Genomic DNA, 19,550 nt, shown 5'->3' on the forward strand with positions numbered 1-19,550 from the left:
CCTTGGGCTGTTTGTGCGCTGTATAAATATAAATAAATGGAGAAAGCAAGTAAGACTTTACAATTGGACAGAGTAACACATGTAAGAGGTTTTTGTCTTGGGCTATTACCTAACTTGGTGGTATTTTAGTATCGTGGTATAGCGGTGAGCATATTCATAGCACAGCCCTATATGATGGTCTACTTCAGGTTGACTGGAGTCATGGACACCCAGGTTTAGCACATTTAGAAGAAACCAACTGTGGCCATAAATTGTATAGATTATGCATATATAGCACATAGATTGTGCTGATGACATATCTACGCCATCAGCTTATGCCCTTGATGGGCCCTGTTCAGTCCCAGCATGCATGGCTGAACACACTCATACAAACACAGGCTTTCTGGCTTGCTTTTCGTATTGCCACTTTTATTTCTTACTTTACCTCAGCCGGTAAATGCTTTTCGAGGGGATTGGGTCCTCCAACGTATTCCATATCTTTGACATGTAATCACCACAGCTGTGCTGCTTCGGAAACTTTTTTCGGCGTCTGCGTCCTGCGTCGATGCGCCGTCGTCGAGGACCTTGTCCGACGTCATCCGATGTGATAAGTAGGGCGCACGACGCCCGTAGCCTCAGTTCCGTTTTTTCTGTGTTGCTTCGTGAATCTCGGTTAACGCCTCGATTCTTTGGAGTTCTGTTCTTCTCGGTTCTTCGAACCTGTTAGTTTTTGTGAAAATCCTTCGTGTGAAGATGTCTTCTACTTAGTCTTCAACCCCGCGTCCGGGCTTCAAGAAGTGCGGGGAGTGTGGGTCCAAGATGTCGGTGACGGACTCGCACGACGCCTGCCTCTGGTGCCTCGGGGAGGCCCATGACACGGATGACTGTATCGACTGCCAGTCGCTCACGTCCAAAGCCTTACGTGAACGTAAGAAGTTGTCGGTAGGTCGGGTGTCCAAGCCCCGGAAGTCGAAGTCTGCGGGGCTTTCGACGGATGATTCGAGAGGCGACTCTCCGCGTCGTCGGAAGTCTCGTGGGTCTCCTTCTAGGAGTCGGTCTCGCCACTCCTCAGCCTCTTCGAGGCATTCTCGGAAGCGCCAACACCGGTAGTCTTCCTGGTCCTCTTCGGAGGACTCTGCTCGGCACGTCGCTTACCCCACCAGCCGTGCGACGCCGGAGGAATGGGCTTCCTTCGGGAAGAAAATGCTGGCGATTCTCGAGTCGCAGGGTACTAAGCAGTCCGCGCCCCCGAGTGGGGTCGGTCGTTAGAGGTCGAGAGACACCGCTCGCAAGAGTGGTCGGCACGAGTCACGGGAGAGGTCCTGTTCGGACAAGGAGACTCGTTCTTGACGTACCCGTTCCAGGTCCCAGTCCTCGACGCGTTCGAGACCGTGTGCACCTGTGAGGTCTTAGAGGACGTCGACAAGCTTTCTCGAGGCTCCGGCTCCGAGGAAGTCGTCGAAGCCGTCGACGCTCAGGTCGTCGAAGGACACGCTCGGGGCTCCGGCTTCGAGGGCTGTGTCGACGCCACCGATGCTGGCGGCGCTGCATCTGACGTTGACGCCGATCCTCTCGGCGCCGATGCCTGGTCTCTCGACACCGATGCCTGGTCTCTCGACGCCGGCACTGATTCGCTCGACGCCGGCACTGATTCGCTCGACGCCATCAACGCCTTTTGTGTCGGAGGTACCCCGTGGCACGGGGGAACCCCCTAGGAAGGCTCTGGTTAAGAGCAAGCACTCTCGGGTGCTTTCTTTTCGCCACCTGGAATATATTTCAGAGGCGGATGAGGATTATGATGGCCTGCTTCCTAGTCAGGTTCCAGATGAAATTGTCTCGGGCCATAGTCAGTTTGACGAGTTGAGGCAGTCACTGCATGATGCCAGTGAACTGGACACCTCTCCGGAGGTGGAGTTTGGTAGGCCTGAGCCTGGCTCTCATGCCGATTCCTCGTACCGGCGCCTTATGGCTAGGGTTTCTGAGTACATGGGATGGTCTGCTCCCCCAGGGGAGTTTGTGCAGGATGATCTGACGGACATCCTTGATGTTGGTCCCCCAACTGACACGGTGCTGCCGTTCCATATGGCTTTACAGAGAAGGGTGGCGGCGGCTTGGACTGCTCCGGAGAGTCTCCCGGCGGTGGGCAGGTCCTTGTCGCGAAAATACCGTCCAGCCAGTAGCGACCCCTGCTACTTGACCAGGCACCCCACTCCGGAGAGTTTGGTGGTGCAGGCGGCCACGGCCCCGGCAAAGCAGGAATCGTACGCTACCATCCCTCCTGATAGGGACGACAAACGTTTTGATGGCTGGGCGAAGAAAGTGTTTTCTTCTGGTGGTATGGCGCTTCAGGCGGCCAACTCCATTTGTGCCTTGCCGCGTTTCACACACACTCTGTGGAACTGTGTTGCGTTAGCGGCTGAACATATTCCCGAAGGGGACGAACGGGATGGTTTCCTTGCTATGGTCCAGGATGGTAAGGATGCCATGTGTGAGTCCGTTCAGTCGGGTTTGGATTTAGCTGAATGCGTCAGTAGGTTCATGGCGGCGAGCACCGTGATACGCAGGTTTGCGTGGTTGCGGAAGTCGGGGTTTGCTCCTGATGTGCAGTCCCGGCTCCTCAACATGCCCTTTGACGGTGAACACCTTTTTGGCAGCAAGGCTGACGAGAGCCTTGAGAGGTTGCAGACCTCAAAAGCTGCAGCAAAGTCGTTGGGCGCTGCAGTTCGCCAACCTCTGCCTTTTCGTCCTAGGGGACAGCAGTGGAGGGGTGGTTCCTTTCACTATTACTCGTCCTTCAGTAAAGCGAGAGGAGCTGGCAGTCAAAGAGGCCAACGCAGGGGTACCAGAGGTGGACGACAGGGTACCCCTGGTGCCAAGGCCGCTCAGGCAGTTGCCTCTTTGCCCTCAGGTAACGCCGCAGCCGCTCCCACTCAGTCATGAGGCCATGTCCCATGGTTCGGCGGTTGGGGGAAGGCTGGCGCAGCATCTTGTAGAGTGGCAAGCCATTACTTCAGATGTGTGGGTTGTGGAGATCATAACCCACGGCTACTGTCTTCACTTTCGGCACAGTCCTCGCGACAATCCACCGGGGAACCTCTCTTTGCAGAGTCCAGATCCGCTCCTTGCGCAGGAAATTCAAGCCCTGCTGGAGAAAGGCGCCATAGAACTGGTGCCTGTAGCGGAGAGGAACAAGGGATGGTATTCCCCTTATTTTTTGATTTCGAAGAAAGACGGGGGATTGAGACCCATCATGGACTTGCGCGGTTTGAACAAACTCCTCAGGAAGGACAAGTTCAAAATGGTTACTCTCTCTCAAGTCCTCCAGGCCCTTCAGCTTCAGGACTGGTTGGTGTCACTCGACCTCAAGGATGCTTACTTCCATGTGCCGATCCATCCCAAGCACAAGAAGTACCTGAGGTTCGCGGTTGGCGACTCGCACTTTCAGTTTCTGGTCCTGCCGTTCGGATTGACCTCTGCCCCGAGGGTTTTCACCAAGCTCATGGTGGTGGCAGCGCATCTCAGGCAAGGGGGGATTCACACCTACCCCTACCTGGACGATTGGTTGATCAGGGGGAGCTCTCCCGAGCAAGTCCTGGATCATCTGTCGTCACCTGCCACTCCCTTCACAGGCTGGGCTTCTCCCTCAATTTAAAGAAGTCCCATTTGACGCCAACACAGCGGCTCCAGTACATCGGAGCAGTGCTCGACACTTCCCTGGGGCAGTGTTTTCCTCCCCAGGTGAGGGCTCTTCACATTCAGCAGATGGTGCACAATTTTCAGCATGCCCAGACGCTCCCAGCGTTCGAGTTCTTGAGGTTGCTCGGCCTCATGGCATCCTGCATTCTTCTGGTGCCAGAGGCTCGCCTGCGGATGAGATCTTTGCAGTGGGCACTCAAGACGCAATAGTCGCAGTCCTCCGGCAGGATGTCGGACCCGGTTCAGGTGCCGCCCTCGGTCGCCCGGGACCTTCTGTGGTGGGCCGTCGAAGGCAACTTCATGAAGGGGGCTCCATTTTGGCTTCCCTGGCTGGAGGTGACGATCGTGACGGATGTATCCCTCACAGGATGGGGAGCTCATGCCAACGGGCTGACAGTCAGCGGTCGTTGGTCTCCGTCGGAGTCCAGACTCCATATCAATCTGTTGGAGCTGAGGGCCGTCAGGCTAGCCCTGAAGGCTTTTCTGCCGACTGTCCGAGGAAAGAGTGTCCTGATCCTTACGGACAACACAGTGGCCATGCACTACCTCAACAAAAAGGGGGGGCAGGGTCACTTCCTCTGTGCAGGGAGGCGATGCAGCTAGAGTTCTGGGCCATCCAGCAGGAAGTTTCGATCTCGGCAGTTCATCTGTCGGAGACGAAAACGTGACGGCGGACGCTCTGAGCAGGCAGAGCGTGATCTCTCACAAGTGGGAGTTGGCTCAGAAGATTCTCCTGGAGATCTTCGCCCTTTGGGGGACCCCTCAAGTGGATCTCTTCGCCTCCAGTGTCAACCGGAAGTGCGAAAGGTTTTGCTCGCGGGAATTTCCTCCAAAAGGAGCCTTAGGAGACGCGTTCGTGGTGGAGTGGTCATTCCCGCTGCTGTACGCGTTTCCTCCAGTCCCTGTCATCCCGCAAGTGCTGCAGAGGTTACGGAAGTTCGGTTCCCGAATGCTCCTCATTGCTCCGGCGTGGGCTCGGAGGACGTGGTACCCGGACCTTCTCGACTTGTCCATCTGCCCTCCACGTCGTCTTCCCTACCGAGACGATCTGCTCTCACGGGAGGGGGGGGGTCAGGTTCTCCATCCAGAGGTCAGATCCCTCAACCTTCACGCTTGGCTTCTGAAAGGTTGAGGTATAAGGATTGGGACCTCCCTGAAGACGTGATGGAGGTGTTGCTTTCGGCCCGTAGGCCAGCAACAAAGTCTCTGTACCGTTGGCGTAAGTTCTGCGACTGGTGCAGAATTCAGAATGTGGATCCTTTTACATGTGACATCCCCATGGTTCTGTCCTTTTTACTTTCTTTGGCCCACAGGGGGTTGCAAGTGGGTACCATTAAAGGTTACCTGGCGGCGCTGTCCATCTTTAAGCGCTCGTCTGAAGAGTGTTCTTACTTTAAAATCCCTTTAATTTCACAGTTTCTGAAAGGGCTCACTAATGTGTTCCGTCCGTCACCTTTCCTGGTGCCCGGTTGGGATTTAAACCTTGTTCTTAAGTTTCTTATGGGTGCTCCGTTTGAGCCTTTACATTCTTGCCCTTTGAGGCTGTTAACTCTGAAAACTGTGTTTTTTGTTGCGGTTACTTCCGCTCGCAGAGTGAGTGAGTTACAAGCACTTTCAGTTAAGCCACCCTTCACTGTATTTCACAAGGACAGGGTTGTCCTTAGAGTTCGTCCTTCTTTTCTTCCGAAGGTAGTGACTGAATTTCATTTGGCCCAGAAGGTTGTTCTTCCGGCATTCTATCCTCCTCCGCATCCTGGTAAGGAAGAGGAGAAGCTCCATAGGCTTGATCCTAGGAGAGCTTTAAGCTTTTATGTTTCACGCATGTCCCGGGTCAGAGTGGACGATCAACTCTTTATTGGTTACGCTGGAAAGCGTTTGGGGCAAGCTGTGACGAAACGGACTTTGTCTCGCTGGATTATTTTGGCCATCTCGGAGTGTTACCGCTTGGCGGGTAAGGACCCACCGGCTGGCTTGCGGGCCCATTCTACCAGGGGTATGGCTGCATCTACTGCCCTGCAGAGGGGTGTTCCTTTTCGCAACATCTGTGATGCAGCCACCTGGGCTTCAGTACATACATTTGTACGTCACTATTCCCTCGATTCCATCCGAGGACAGGATCTGGCCTTTGGCAAGGCGGTCCTTTGCTCTGCTATTTGATTGGCACTTTGAGGACGAACACTCCCTTTGTCTTTACTGCCTACATGAGGACAAGACGCACGTGGAGAAGGATTGTGCGTTTTGCGGCAATATGTCGGAGCGGACCATGAAGGACCGCCATCAACGTCTCGCCAACTGGCTGGAAGGGAGAAGAAGAAGAAGAAGTCCGAGCGGTCTTCTAAGACCTTTGAGGGCGCCGTGGCCCAACAGAAGGCCAAGCACCGCGAGTCCGCTGGCACCGGGAGCGCCGAACGGTCGGGCTCTACGGGCGCCAGGCAGGGCGCATCCCCCCCGGCGCCATCAACCACGAGCCAACGCTCTGGCTCGGGTAAGAGGAAGGCTGAGCACCCGGCGAAGCTCCTGGAGAGACCCCGGTCGAGCTCGAAGGCCCCATCGGAGGGGGAGCGAGGCGGTGACCCTCCCCCCAAGGAGAAGGCGGTGAGTGCACCTAAGGTGGTGAAAGCCTTAATCCATCCGGCTAAGGCCTCTATCGAGACAGTCACGGCAGCCCTGGCTCAGCCTGTGGCGGCTACACCAGTGGTGGCGACCTCGGGGCCCGAGTCTCCCTGCCACCGCGGAGGGAGTCCTCTTTCATGCCCATTGACAGGACCCCCGTGAAACCTCCGACGGAGAAGAAAAAGGGGGGGGGGCAGGAGGTCGTCGTGGATTCGGCCTCAACCTCTGAGGAGGAGCTGATCGAAGTCTTAAGCCACGACGTTGGCGTGGAAGAAGACCAGCCCGTCGGGAGGGACCCCGACGTAGGAGACGACGAGAACGTCAAGGGTGCCGACGGGGCTCCTGACCGCCCGTCGGACTCCCCTCAACCAGTGCCGCAAAACAACTCTGTGACCATTTTGTTGGCTATACAGTCCTTCTGCTCGAAGATAAGGATGAGACTGCCGTTACCACCAACGGAGGAACCGCTCCCGACGGGGGTCCCGGAGCCAGGCCCTTCTGGGAGCCCTCCCCCTAAGAGAAGAAGGATTCATCCTCCACCTCCTTTTCAGCCATCACGCCCTTTTCAGCCCTCCTCCCCGTCCACGACACGTGGGGATGATACGGGGACTGACACGGCCACGACGGGTACAGACGACGAGGTTTACGACGAGGATCTCCCGTCGTCACCTCCCACCCGGGCTTCCCCGCCCGACGAGATTGGATCGTTTCACTCCATGATCGCCAGGGCATCCGAGCTTTTCCAGCTCTGCCCGCAAGAGAAGAAGGAGGAAGGTTTCCTTTATCAACGGCGCGAGGCCAAGTGGAAGGCGGTCCTCGCTGTACCTCTAATGGACGATATTTGGGATGAGGGCCTCACCCTCCTCAAGAACCCATCCACGACGCCGGCTAGAAGGGATCGGTACGAGAAGAAGTACCGGGTCCCGGACACAGCCCCCTTGTGCCTTTGGGCACAGCCGACCCCGGACTCGGTCGTCTCCGCGGCGGCCAGGAAGAAAGCGGGGGGGCGCGGCCTCTACGTCGACCTCCCCGCCGGACGGCGAGGGAAAGAAATTAGACACGATGGGACGCAGAGTCATCTCGTCGGCAGCGACGACGATTAAGGCGGCCAACGACAGGGAGCTGTGGTACAAACTGGCCCCCCTGCTGGACTTCCTACCAGACGACAAGAGGGCGGAAGCCCTAGAGATCTTGCAGGAAGGAGAGGTGGCGTCGGACCACGCCATTACGATTGCGACGGACATCGCTGACACTGGATTTCGCCAGTTGGGCAACGGCGTGTGCCTTATGTGGCGTGGATGGCTCAAGGCTACTGACTTCCGTCAGGACGTACAGACCAGAGTCTTGGACATGCCGTTCGACGGAAACAACCTGTTTGGGAAAACAGTGGACGATTCCCTTCAAGCCATCAAGGCGGACACGGAGACGGCCCGGGCTCTTGGGGTTCTCCAGCAACGGCGGCCGCCCTTTCGGAGAGGCGGAGGCAAACAGGGTGCCTCCAAAGGTTCCGGCGGTGGATTTTCCACCTACCGTCAAGCGGCCCGTTCGTCGTCACAGGAAGCTTACAGGGGATGAGGCAAGTCAGGCGGACCCCGCTGTCGTCGCCAAGGAGGACAAGGCGGCAAAGCCTCGTCGAAGCAGGACTGAACCGGCCGTGGGGTCGGGCCCCCACCGAAGCACCCCGGTGGGAGGCCGGCTGGCGAGCTTCGTCAGCGTGTGGGAGTCCATCTCCACCGACCGTTGGGTGCTGGACGCCCTAGCTCAGGGTCACGCGCTCGAGTTTCTAAAGAGGTGCCCGCGCGTCCCCCGTGTGGCCAGGAAAGAACATCACGTCCCTCAACTTCTCTTGGAGGTTAAGGTGATGCTCGAGAAGGGCGCCATCAAGCTCGTCCCAAAGAGGCTTCGGGGCTCTGGAGTTTACTCAAGATACTTCCTCGTGAAGAAGAAGACGGGAGGATGGCGTCCCATCCTGGACCTACGATGACTGAACAAATTCATCAAGGCACAGAAGTTCCGGATGGTCACCCTCCAACACGTCCTGGGTCAACTGGAGGAGGGCGATTTTCCTGTCGTCATTGGATTTGGAGGAGTTTCTCAGGTTCGTGGTCCAAGGGCGTCACTACCAGTTCAGAGCCCTTCCCTTCGGGTTGAGGTCAGCACCCAGGGTGTTCACCAAGTGCCTCGCAGAGGTGGCGACGCAGCTGCGCCGAGAGGGGATCCACGTCTACGCCTACCTGGACGACTGGCTCATCCGAGCAAAGACGAAGGAGCTCGGCGTGGAGCACACGGCAAGGACCGTCCAACTACTCACGGACCTGGGATTCTCCATAAACTACGCCAAGTCCCACCTGGTGCCCGCGCAAGACGCACTGTTTCTGGGAGCGAAGCTCGACACAGTGTCGCTTCTGGCCTCTCCGTCGGAGGAAAGGACGAGGGCCATCTTGGGCAAGGTGCAGCGGATGCTGGTTGCGGACGCGGCCAGGGTGAGGTCCATCAAGTCCCTCCTCGGAATGATGTCTTCTTGCATTTCTCATCCGCCTGTGCAGGCTCCGGATGCGCCCGTTGCAGGAGTTCCTGGACGCGCGCTGGATCCAGACGGGCAGCTTCGGAGAGGAGAGGATCACACTCGACGAGAGTTTCCGACGAGCGATCCGGTGGTGGGGCACCCGCGCGCATCTGACGGCGGGCATGGACTTCCAGACCCCCGGCCACCAGGAGACAGTGACCACGGATGCCTCCCTGGAAGGGTGGGGAGCGCACACCGAAAATCAGCACGCGAGAGGCCTTTGGCTTCCGACGGAGAAGTCCCTCCATATCAACGTCCTGGAGCTCCGTGCATTGTTTTGGCCCTCAGGTCCTTTCTTCCGTCCCTCAAGGGCAAGGTGGTGAGGATCTTCACCGACCACACCACCACCATGTTCTACATCAGGAAGCAGGGCGGAACCAGGTCCCCAGCCCTGTCCAAGGAGGCGCAGGATCTGTGGCATTGGGCCATCGCCCAAGGCATGTTTCTGGTGCCGTTTCATCTGGCAGGGATAAAAAACACCATCGCCGACTCGCTTAGCAGAGAGCTGCGCTCGTGCTACGAGTGGGAACTACGACAGGATCTAGTGGACTGCCTCTTCCGACGGTGGGGCACACCCCAGATTGATCTGTTCGCGACAGCGACGAACTCCAAGTGCCGGAGGTTCGCCAGCAGGTTTCCCCAGCCGAGGAGCATGGGCGATGCTTTCTCGTTCCCCTGGGAGGGCCTGTTTCTATACGCGTTCCCTCCATTGCCATTGCTGATCCGGCTCATCAACCAGCTCGAGGTCACGGTGCAGGATGATACTCGTCGCACCTGCGTGGCCGAGGCAAATATGGTTCCCGGACCTTCTGGAGTTGTCAGCGTCCCCGTCAATCAAGCTGCCAGTGGACGCAAATCTTCTCTCCAGGGAAGGAGGCGCCATCCTCCATCACGACCCGAAGTCGCTGAGCTTGCAGGCCTAGCTCCTGCAGCGTTAGAGTTTGGAGGATACGACATACCGGCCGACTGCAGAGAGGTTCTTGCAAAGGCCAGGGCGTCCTCAACTCTTAAATGCTATGGACACAAATGGAAGAGGTTCTCTGTCTGGTGCCACGCACAGAAGATTAACCCTCTACGGATTACGGCTCCCCAGGTACTGCCGTACCTTCTGACGCTGGCCAAGGCTGGACTGGCGCACGCGTCCATAAAGATTCATCTTGCTGCGATCTCCTGATAGCCCAGAACCACGGGGCGGACGTCTTTGTGGTCTCATCGTCTGGTGAAAGAATTCATGAAGGGACTGTTCAGATCGTTCCCGCCGGTGAAGGCTCCGGCCCCGGCGTGGGAGCTCAACATGGTGCTGACCAAGCTCATGGGACCTCCGTTCGAGCCTCTGCACTCTGCTCCGTTGAAGTTCTTGTCGTGGAAAACAGCGTTTCTTGTGGCCATCACCTCCGCACGAAGAGTGGGAGAGATCCAGGCCCTTTCCTGCAAGCCCCCGTACTTGACTTTTCACGACACGAGGGTAGTGCTCAGGACGCACCCCTCCTTCATGCCCAAGGTGCCGTCAGAATTCCACCTCAACGAACCCTTGGTGTTGCCTGTTTACTTCCCGTCGCCTTTGTCGCCGGCCGAAAGGACTTTGCACTCGCTGGATGTGGCTAGAGCGCTGAAGTTTTACGTGGACCGCACGAAGTGTTTTCGGAAGACAGTCACAACTTTTTGTGAACTTTGGACCTGTCAATCAGGGGAAGGCTCTCTCAAAGGCCTCCATTTCCAGATGGCTCTCCGGCTGTATCATGTACTGTCATCGGTTGGCAAACCGACCGCTGCCTGGCCATCCGAGAGCCCATTCCACCAGAGCGATCGCAGCTACCACGGCGTTCCTATCTGGTGTGCCCTTGCTGGACATCTGCAGGGCTGCTACGTGGAGGTCGACGCACACCTTCACGAAATTCTACTGCGTCGATCGGGATTCCAGGGAGGAGTTCAGGGTCGGCCAAGCAGTGCTGCGCAATCTGTTTGCCTAAGGTGAGCCTGGTGAGGAGGTAAGAATTGCTTAATGTTGAGTTTGATGTAATGCTTAATGTTGAGCCTTTGCCACCTCCCGTGGTTGTGCATGTGTGTACTGCTATGTATTCTTTATTCATGAGCATGTGAATCCATGCCAGACCCCATGCTGGAGAAGGAACAAGTTACTTACCTGTAACTGTTGTTCCTCAGCATGGGTCTGGCATGTATTCACATGCGGACCCTCCCGCCTACCCCTCTGCGGCTCTTCACTTGGTCATACTGCCACTTCACGTGCTACCAAATCTGAGGATGGCTGCCAGAGGCGGGGCTTTGGTAGAGGGCAGTCATTGGCTGTGGTCAGTATGACGCAGAGATCAGTGATTGGTTACTACTACGAAAGACAGATCAGAAACGAAACTGATACTGATTTTTTCTTTACCGAGGATTCCCAGCCTGACGACGGGGAATATTCATGAGCATGTGAATCCATGCCAGACCCATGCTGGAGAACAACAGTTACAGGTAAGTAACTTGTTCCGTACTGCCTATATTGTTCCCTGGGTATTTGTCGGGCTTTAAATATATCATGCACTGTTTCCAAGTGATCCTCTATGCAAGGTTGTATACAAATTGTTCGTTTTACAATTGCTCGAATTACAATTCACCTTTTCACAATTGACCGAATTGTGAAGGTCAATTGTAACATATATGTGGGGGGAAACCCCCTGCAACCTCCACCCAACGCAACCCCCCCCCAACCCTATATATATATTCGGTCAATTGTGACCCTTTAAAATCGATCAATTGTTCATTTGAACAATTGTAAACAAACTATTGGGTAATACCCTATGCAACACTCGCATCCCTTTTTGAATGGCTTGATCAAGGCCTTGATCAATTTCATTATTTTGATAGGGCTACTTGGCGCTATGTTTGGAGTTGCACTGCTCTGTTCATTCATTTTCTCAGGTGTATGGGGACTGGTGGCAACCACCAGTGGGTGAGGCAAACCCCCCAAACGTATTACCACCAGGTCCAGCCACCGGTATAGCCACTGGGACATTATTCCCTCGTGTAGAAATGGGGCTACCCTCAATCCCATTAAATGTGGTGCCTTGTTGCTTTTCCTGAGATTTAAAATTACATATTTGCTGTTCCAAATCTTTGCACTTTTTATGGAGCCGGTCTGTCTCCTGACACAGCTAAGTATTTTCATCACCCATTTTATTAATCACGCCCTGCATTTTACTTATTTGCATTTGGCATTGATTAAATTCCCTGTCCCTTTTGTCCTTTTCCTGGAACATTTTAGATCTCTTATTCAATAGCTTGGAGCTCACTTTCTTTTTCCATGTTGTCCGTTTGGAGAGTCTGCATCTCTAAGAAAACATCCTCTTCGTCTTGCCTGAAGTCACTTACCACCCCTTCAGATGTTTTGGCTCTTGTTCGCCATCTTCAATTTTTTTCCTTTTCTGAGAGTTGTTTTTCGAATTCCTTTCACTTTAATTGTATTTCTTTCTGACATAACTCTAATTACAATTTTAGATTTTTCTCCTGCTCATCCGCTTCATCTAATTTGATTTGTAGTCTTAATCGTCTCAGCATCATTTACCTGAGATTTTCAGAGACCGATTTAAAAGAAACCAGGTCTTGGCAGAGCCTTACTAAGCAATTTTTCTCAACCTTTTTGTCTGCAACTCTAATCTCAAAAGGCAGATTTGAATTATACTGTCTTCCTCAAAAATCATATTCACTGGTTCCTTCTGCACTTCTCCATAAATGAGGTCACGCCAAAGAATGGCATTGTCTGATGACGACACCCCATGTGCATATAATTTTGCCTCCAGATATTTTACCAGTTCAGGAAATGTGGCTTCAATTTGAGACATAATGATCCAGTCTTCAGCTCTAAACTAGTCTCATAGAATTGGTTCCCTTTAAATGCACGAATGGCTGCATGGAACACACTTGCCACTCCCAGTAGTTGCTTTACAGTCTGTTCCCGGCCAACGCACCAAATTTTGTAAGGGGTTTTTGTCTTGGGCTATTGCCTAACTTGGTGGTATTTTAGTATCGTGGTATGTGGTGAGCATATTCATAGCACAGCCCTATATGATGAGACAAGCCTCCCCCCTTACAATTATGGTCTACTTCGGGTTGACTATAGGCATTGACAGCCAGGCTTAGCACATTTAGAAGAAACTAACTGTGGCCATAAACTGTATAGATTAGGCATATATTACACATGGATTGTGCTGATGACTTATCTAAGCCATCAGCTTATGCCCTTGAAGGGCCATGTTCAGTCTCAGCATGCATGGCTGAGCACATTCCTACAAACACACAGGCTTTCTGGCTTGCTTTTCATATTGCCCCTTTTATTTATTTCTTCCGGCGGTAAATTCTTTTCTTTACCACCATGGTGTAGACACGAGAAAACCTAATTACCTCCCCTCGGCTCAAGAGAAGTCAACAGAGACATAAAAGAAAACCTTACACCAAGTCAATTTTCACCCACATTATGTGTATTTTTAAGAACATGCCATTATTGGAATAAAATCAGAATTAATTTCACAAAAAAACATTTGTCAAGTCTTACCAATAAATTACACTGCTGTGGTTTCCTAAGAGACAAAAATATAAACATACATTGATTGCACAACTTTTTCTTATTTTTGTTAACAATGTGTGAAAGAAAACCAAGCACTGATTCAGTTGAAATTACTCATACATTCCTGTCTATCTGAACACAGATAATCCCCACTCATTCCGCACTCTCCTCAATTCTACTGTACTTAGATGGGGTTCTGAGGTTTTCGTGCTTATCAGGATGGCCCCACTCCTGCCTGTAATGAAGTGTTGCAAGCCTGCACTGTCATTTCGCACCCTTGAAAGATGGCCTTGGACTTCCAGTAGACTTCGCCACCTCTGAACCCTCTCGGCAGCTGGCAGCAAGCAGAAGAACCAACATCTCACCCCTATTTATTTATCCTGCCCGTCAATCAAGAATAAAACTGCCTTCTTTCTGACATGTCTCAGCAACTTCTAGACTCCTGACACCACTGTCCAATCACCTATAAGAGTTTATGTATCTCTTTTGCTTACTGCGCAGACAAAGAAAGCTCAGAATGCATAGACAGTCCATTCATTTTTTTTTTTTTTTACAGTGCATGTTTCTTTTCCATGGAGCGCAAAAAGAGAAAAAAAAGACAATTTCCATCCGTGTTCAAGGACATTGCATTGCGATGTTAATCAGGAGAACTAATTAGTTATTGGGGTGTCATTTAATAAGGGTAGTTTGTTAATCTGGGTTATTTTCACCAATGCAACCTTACACAGATGGGAATTCCCATAACTTTGTGTGTGCACCATGCATTTTGAATTGGTCTTTTTGCAAACATTCTGCTTTGTCATTGAAAGCCTAATTCACGGTTTTAATGACTCAATGTGGCATTCCACCTGCTTTACCTAATTTACTGTCTCTTTTCTGCATTTACACTAACCCCACAAAGTGCTGTCCTATAATTCCACTTGCACCCATTTAGCTGGCTGCTTTTAAAATTACTGCCATAGATTCTTACGCACACATGCAGAATTATGGTAAACAGACGGGCACATGATAGGGTGGTGAGAAGCTAGATGGGATGTGTGGCTGGGAGGCTTAGACATTTGGTAAAGAGGTGTGTTTTAAGATGTTTCCTGAAGATCCAAAAAGATTCTTGAGCTCTTAGTTGCAGGAGTTTGCTGGCAAAGGTGGGGAAGCTGCAGCAGCCCGCCTTTTGGAGCTTGAATCTGGGAGTGGCAAGATGATGCTGATAGGTTGCTCTTGTAGGTGTGGATCGTTGTCAGCGTGAAGCTGTTCGAGAGGTAGGCGGGTGCCATCTGGTGTAGACACTTCTGTGTTCGGGTGAGTGACTTGAACATAATTTGTTACTGTACTGGTAGCCAGTGTTGCTGGTGCGATGGCTGAGATGTGCGCTGATCTGGGGATGTTGAGCGGAGCTCTAGGGGCATTGTTTTGAAGGACTTGAAGCTTCCTGATATTCTGACTTGATGTCCCAGCAAAGAGCATGTTGCAGTAGTCCAGGCACGTGAGGCAGCTGTCGAGGGAGAGGGATTTTCTGCAGGATCTAATGAGTTTGCAAGTGTATGCAGGGGCTGAGGTGGTAGCATTTGTTAAGGTTAAGTGGGGAGTCTAGCTGGAATCCAAGTATTTTTACCTCTTTGGAGAATTTGATGGAGTGTTTATCTTTGATGTATGATTTTAAATAGGTGATTGAGTTTTGAAATTCTGAGTTGGGAGCCGATGATGAGCAACTCGGTTTTATCGTTCAAGCAAAGACCGTGTTGGGCCATCCAGTCTTGGATAGCTCAGAAGATGTTAATGGTGGCTGTGGCTGTGTTGTGTTCTCCTGAGATGGGTATGAGGACCTGAGTGTCATCTGCGTAATTGGTGTAGATGACACCCATGTCGTCATGGCGGTCCAAGAGGGGCTTTGTGAAGATGTGATACAGGGTGGGCGCAACACAGGAACCTTGTGGCACCCTGCAGGTGAATGGAGAGGGGGGGGGTTGCCTCGGCTTTGGGGGACAAGACTTTCATAGATCTGTCGCTGAGGAAAGACTTTATCCAGAGTGTGGCGTTAGGGGAGAAGTTGGCTGCTGATGGTAGGTGTTCAGAGAATATTATGACCCACGAGATTGAAAGCAGGGGAGAGGTCTAGGAGAATAAGCACAGCTAATTTCCAATGTGCTTCTAGCTTTTGCAGCTACTGAACACGTTAACAAAGAATGGGTTTTCTCTGAGAAGGCACGCTCGGAGGCCTGTTTGCAGCGCCTCTACCTTTTTATATAATTCAATGCATACTTACCTGTAACCAGTGTTAGCACCTACTGTTTATTAATGTATTTTCACCTATTATATAGATCTGTGATGCATAATCATTATAGGCGTTCTCCAGCCTAGCGCATAAATGGCGCTGCATAGACATCAATTAATGCCCGCTTTGCCTTTTAATTACTACCTTTGCTAAGTTTCTGCCTTTTTACTGCGCTGGACTTGCAGTACAGTCTCTCCTGCATGTACGTGCTCCCAGAGACGCTGTGGGCTTTACACGGAAATGTTGTACTGCATACAAGATTACAAATGCTGTGTATCACGTGCCCTCAAAGACACTTTGCTGCCATGCTACAGGTCTCTGTGGCACTCGAACCGCATGGTTTTACTGCTTATTCATTGTTTTTCATCACCCTGAAAAGTGGATTGTACCTCGTCCCAACCAGCAAACTTCAATGCAAATGCACAACTGTCCCTATAAATATGCGGACTGTCTAGGAGATAATCCTTCAAGTGAGATTTTGGCTGCGGAAAATAAATCTGGGAGAAGTTGATACTGCTCTGAGGTAAGAGACTGGCTCACTCGACAGATGAAAATAAGAGCTTAAAGGAATAGTTCACTCTAAAATGTTGTTGTCCCAAAGGATGGGCAATAATCAAAAACTTAAACATATTTTTAAAGAAAGTTCCTATGTAAACTTTTGAGCAAACGAGGCTCAAAGTGTTTACATGGGAGAATCAATTTTGTCATTTCAAGCTGCCTCCTCTATTCATGTTAAGCTCTGCCCTGGCGGCACTAATCAAGCAGAGAAAGCCCCCTTCTGGGAGCTTTTGCTTACTGCAGCCAGAGCAGAGCTGAACATGGAGGCTGCTTTCACTTTCATTTTAGGTTTTCGGTGCTCCCCAAGCCCAGGGAAGCACAGAAAACTTAAAATGAAAGGCAGAGTAATTATGAATACTTTGCCGGCTGCCGGCGGCGTTTTCATAATTTCTGCAACTTTCTTTTCTAGTTTCCCGTCAGGGAAACTAGAGAAGAAAGTCGCAGCAATTATGAATACTCTGCCGGATGCCTGCAAAGTACTCATAATTGCCTGAGCTTGCCTACAAGTAAAGGTGCAACAATTATAAATGCAACGTTGTACTTGTTATTGCAGTGGCTTCAGCTATGAGTCTCCTGGGCGAGACTCGAAGCGAAAGGCGCCGCAAACATAAATACAACGTTCTAAATGCTGCGGTTTTCTTTCTAAGTTTCACGGGAAACAGAGGAAACCGGGAAACTTGGAAAGAAAACCGCAGCATTTATAAATACAAAAGTTGTATTTATGATTGCAGTGCTTTGAAAAAATAATGAAATTAAAAGAACTTGCCAGCAGCAGCTTGTGTTAATCTCTGTTCTCCGGCAATAATGAAGCAAAAGCCACCTGCTGGTAGTTTTTGTTGATCACAGCTTGCTGGCTTTTGCTTAATTAGTGCCGCAAGGGCAGAGATTAACACAAGCACAGGAGGCTCATCCATTTCACAAAATGGATGCATCCTAGTGCTTGAAATGTGAGTTTGAGCATCATTTGCTCAAACGTTTACATAGGAACTTTCTTTATAAATATTTTTTATATATATTTTCGATCGTGGCCCATCTATTGAGCCAATAAAATTTTAGAGTGAACTATCTCTTTAAGACCTAATTAGTGTTCGGAATAGCTGGCTCTCACTAGTTAAGGGATAACTGAAGTGAACATGCGTTAAGACTATATAGAGCACCCAGAGGAGCTCACCTGTTCTAGGACATTTCTTTCCACTTCTCAGCACTTGGCAGTGGTGACCAGGAAATATGGTATTTCTAGGAGAAGCAGTTGGGATAGATTCTAGGTTAAGATAAAGTAACTGGTCTGCCTTGTGATTTTATTTGTATTTTATTTCCTCCCCTATCCGACACCGAAGTTGAGTGAGAGTCTGAGACTGGGGACTATTCTATTGCCTTTCCCCAGAGGGCGCCTGGAACATAACTGAGGAAAGGCAGTTGCAGACAGGGGTGTTTGAATGGTTCCACACCGGAGCTCATGCAGGATTGGATTAATTGTGTCAGGAATGTGGACAGACAACTGTTTGTAGCCTATGGTTATGCATTCAGAGCATTCATTGTGACCAAACAGACCCTCTCCACATGGATTGTGGCGTGTATTAGGAGCTGCTTTGGGTTGTGACATGCATCACGCTCTTCCCTTTTAATTATCTATTGACAAATATACATATAAGAAGAATCTGGTTCCAATCAACTCTGGTTTATTTATTGTTGTAGTGCCAGCCGACACGTGTTTCGTTTCGACTTAAGCGTCGTTTTCAAGGCTAACAACATTCAAAATAATTATATAATATATTACAAAATGTTCGACATGTAATGGGATATGAGAGTGCACAATCCTATTCAAAATCACAAACCTAAATTTGAAAATGTAACAAGGTTCACATACCCCAATAGCATTCATATTCACAGGCTACATGGAGGGAAAACAGAACAGCAAAGGACAAAATAGGTACATTTTTTAGAAACCATGTTCTGCATATGTTACAATTTATGTTAATCAAGTGCTTTCAGCATTGATGAAGTAAACCACAAGCCATAGTGAGACCAGAAATTAGTAACCTAAGCAATATGAAACGTAGGGGTAACTTCTTTAGAATATAGGAGCATGCCCTTCACTCAACACCAGACGGCCTATGTTGAAAAACCGATGTATTTGTTTCTAGGTAGCCAGATAATCAATGTGAACCTTGTTAAATTTTCACTTTTATGTTTGTGATTTTGAATGATTGTGCACTTGCATATCCCATTAGATGTCGAACATTTTGTAATATATTATATAATTATTTTGAATGTTGTTAGCCTTGAAAACGACACTTAAGTCGAAACATGTGTCGGCTGACGCTACAACAATAAATAAACCAGAGTTGATTGGAACCAGATTCTTATAAGTATATTTGTCAATAGATAATTAAAAGGGAACAGCGCGATGCATGTCACAACCCAAAACAGTTGTTCTAAATATTAGGTGTTAGCGGGTACGCCTCTTTTGTGTACTGTGCACTGCAGCTCAGTCCTGTTTAAAGATTTTTGAGTGGGCAAAAGCACACAGCACAGACCCTCACTCGCAATCTTTTTGTATTAGGAGCTGCTGCGAGGCAGCACACCAGGGAGCTACAACCCATTTTTCATTGGGGTTCTCAATTTTTGATCTGCAGGGCAACAACATGGTCGAACTGGTCTTCATTTGCTTAGCATTATTTGGATGCAAGGCTTGCAGCCTTGTTTGGTAGGGCTGTAGTGAAGCACATTGTGGGGAGAGCCAGCTCCAGGACCTAGTTCTTTGGAGGCTACCTTATTCAATTATTTCGACTACCATTTCTAGGATAATCCTTCAAAGATAAGGAATCTGAAGAGAAGATGGTAGCCATTAAAACAATCTGTAGTCTACCTTGTAATGGATCCAGTGTCTTCACTGTAGATATTGTATCCTCTGCACGTCTCCCCTCAGTTGCCTCTGAATGTTCCCAGTCCACCTGTGGCAGGAGGTATCCCAGGAATTGGTTGGCTCAGGGTGTGCAAAGCCACTTATACCCTGGACACCCACTTTTGGTGACCGTCATTTGGCATTGCTCTTGTGAAGACACACGGGTATGGATGGAAACAGCCAGAAACCATGCAAGCATGATAGTAAATATTGGCGGTACCAGCAAGCAAGGTGGACATTTCAAAGTGGTGGAATCTACAGGTGAGATTGTGTATCCATACGAACACACGTTATGTAACTTGTTCAACTCTGTTGGGGAGTTTGGACATAAAGGTTTGCCCAAGCCTAGTCTACACCTACTAAATGTATAAATATATGTTTAGACTATTGGCTTTTTTTA

The 19,550-nt window shown here is 50.5% G+C and overlaps 1 protein-coding gene across 5 annotated transcripts in view; it reads left to right on the plus strand.

Annotated features, from left to right (window-relative positions):
- LOC138582170 (protein D7-like) overlaps window positions 1-19,550 on the plus strand; it is a 1,409,716-nt gene that overhangs the window by 1,258,822 nt on the left and 131,344 nt on the right. The gene's annotated exons all lie outside the window — the stretch shown is intronic.

This window comes from Ambystoma mexicanum, chromosome 3q (assembly GCF_040938575.1).
Source record: "Ambystoma mexicanum isolate Mex_15411 chromosome 3q, UKY_AmexF1_1, whole genome shotgun sequence".
In the NCBI taxonomy this organism is placed as follows: Eukaryota; Metazoa; Chordata; class Amphibia; order Caudata; family Ambystomatidae; genus Ambystoma; species Ambystoma mexicanum.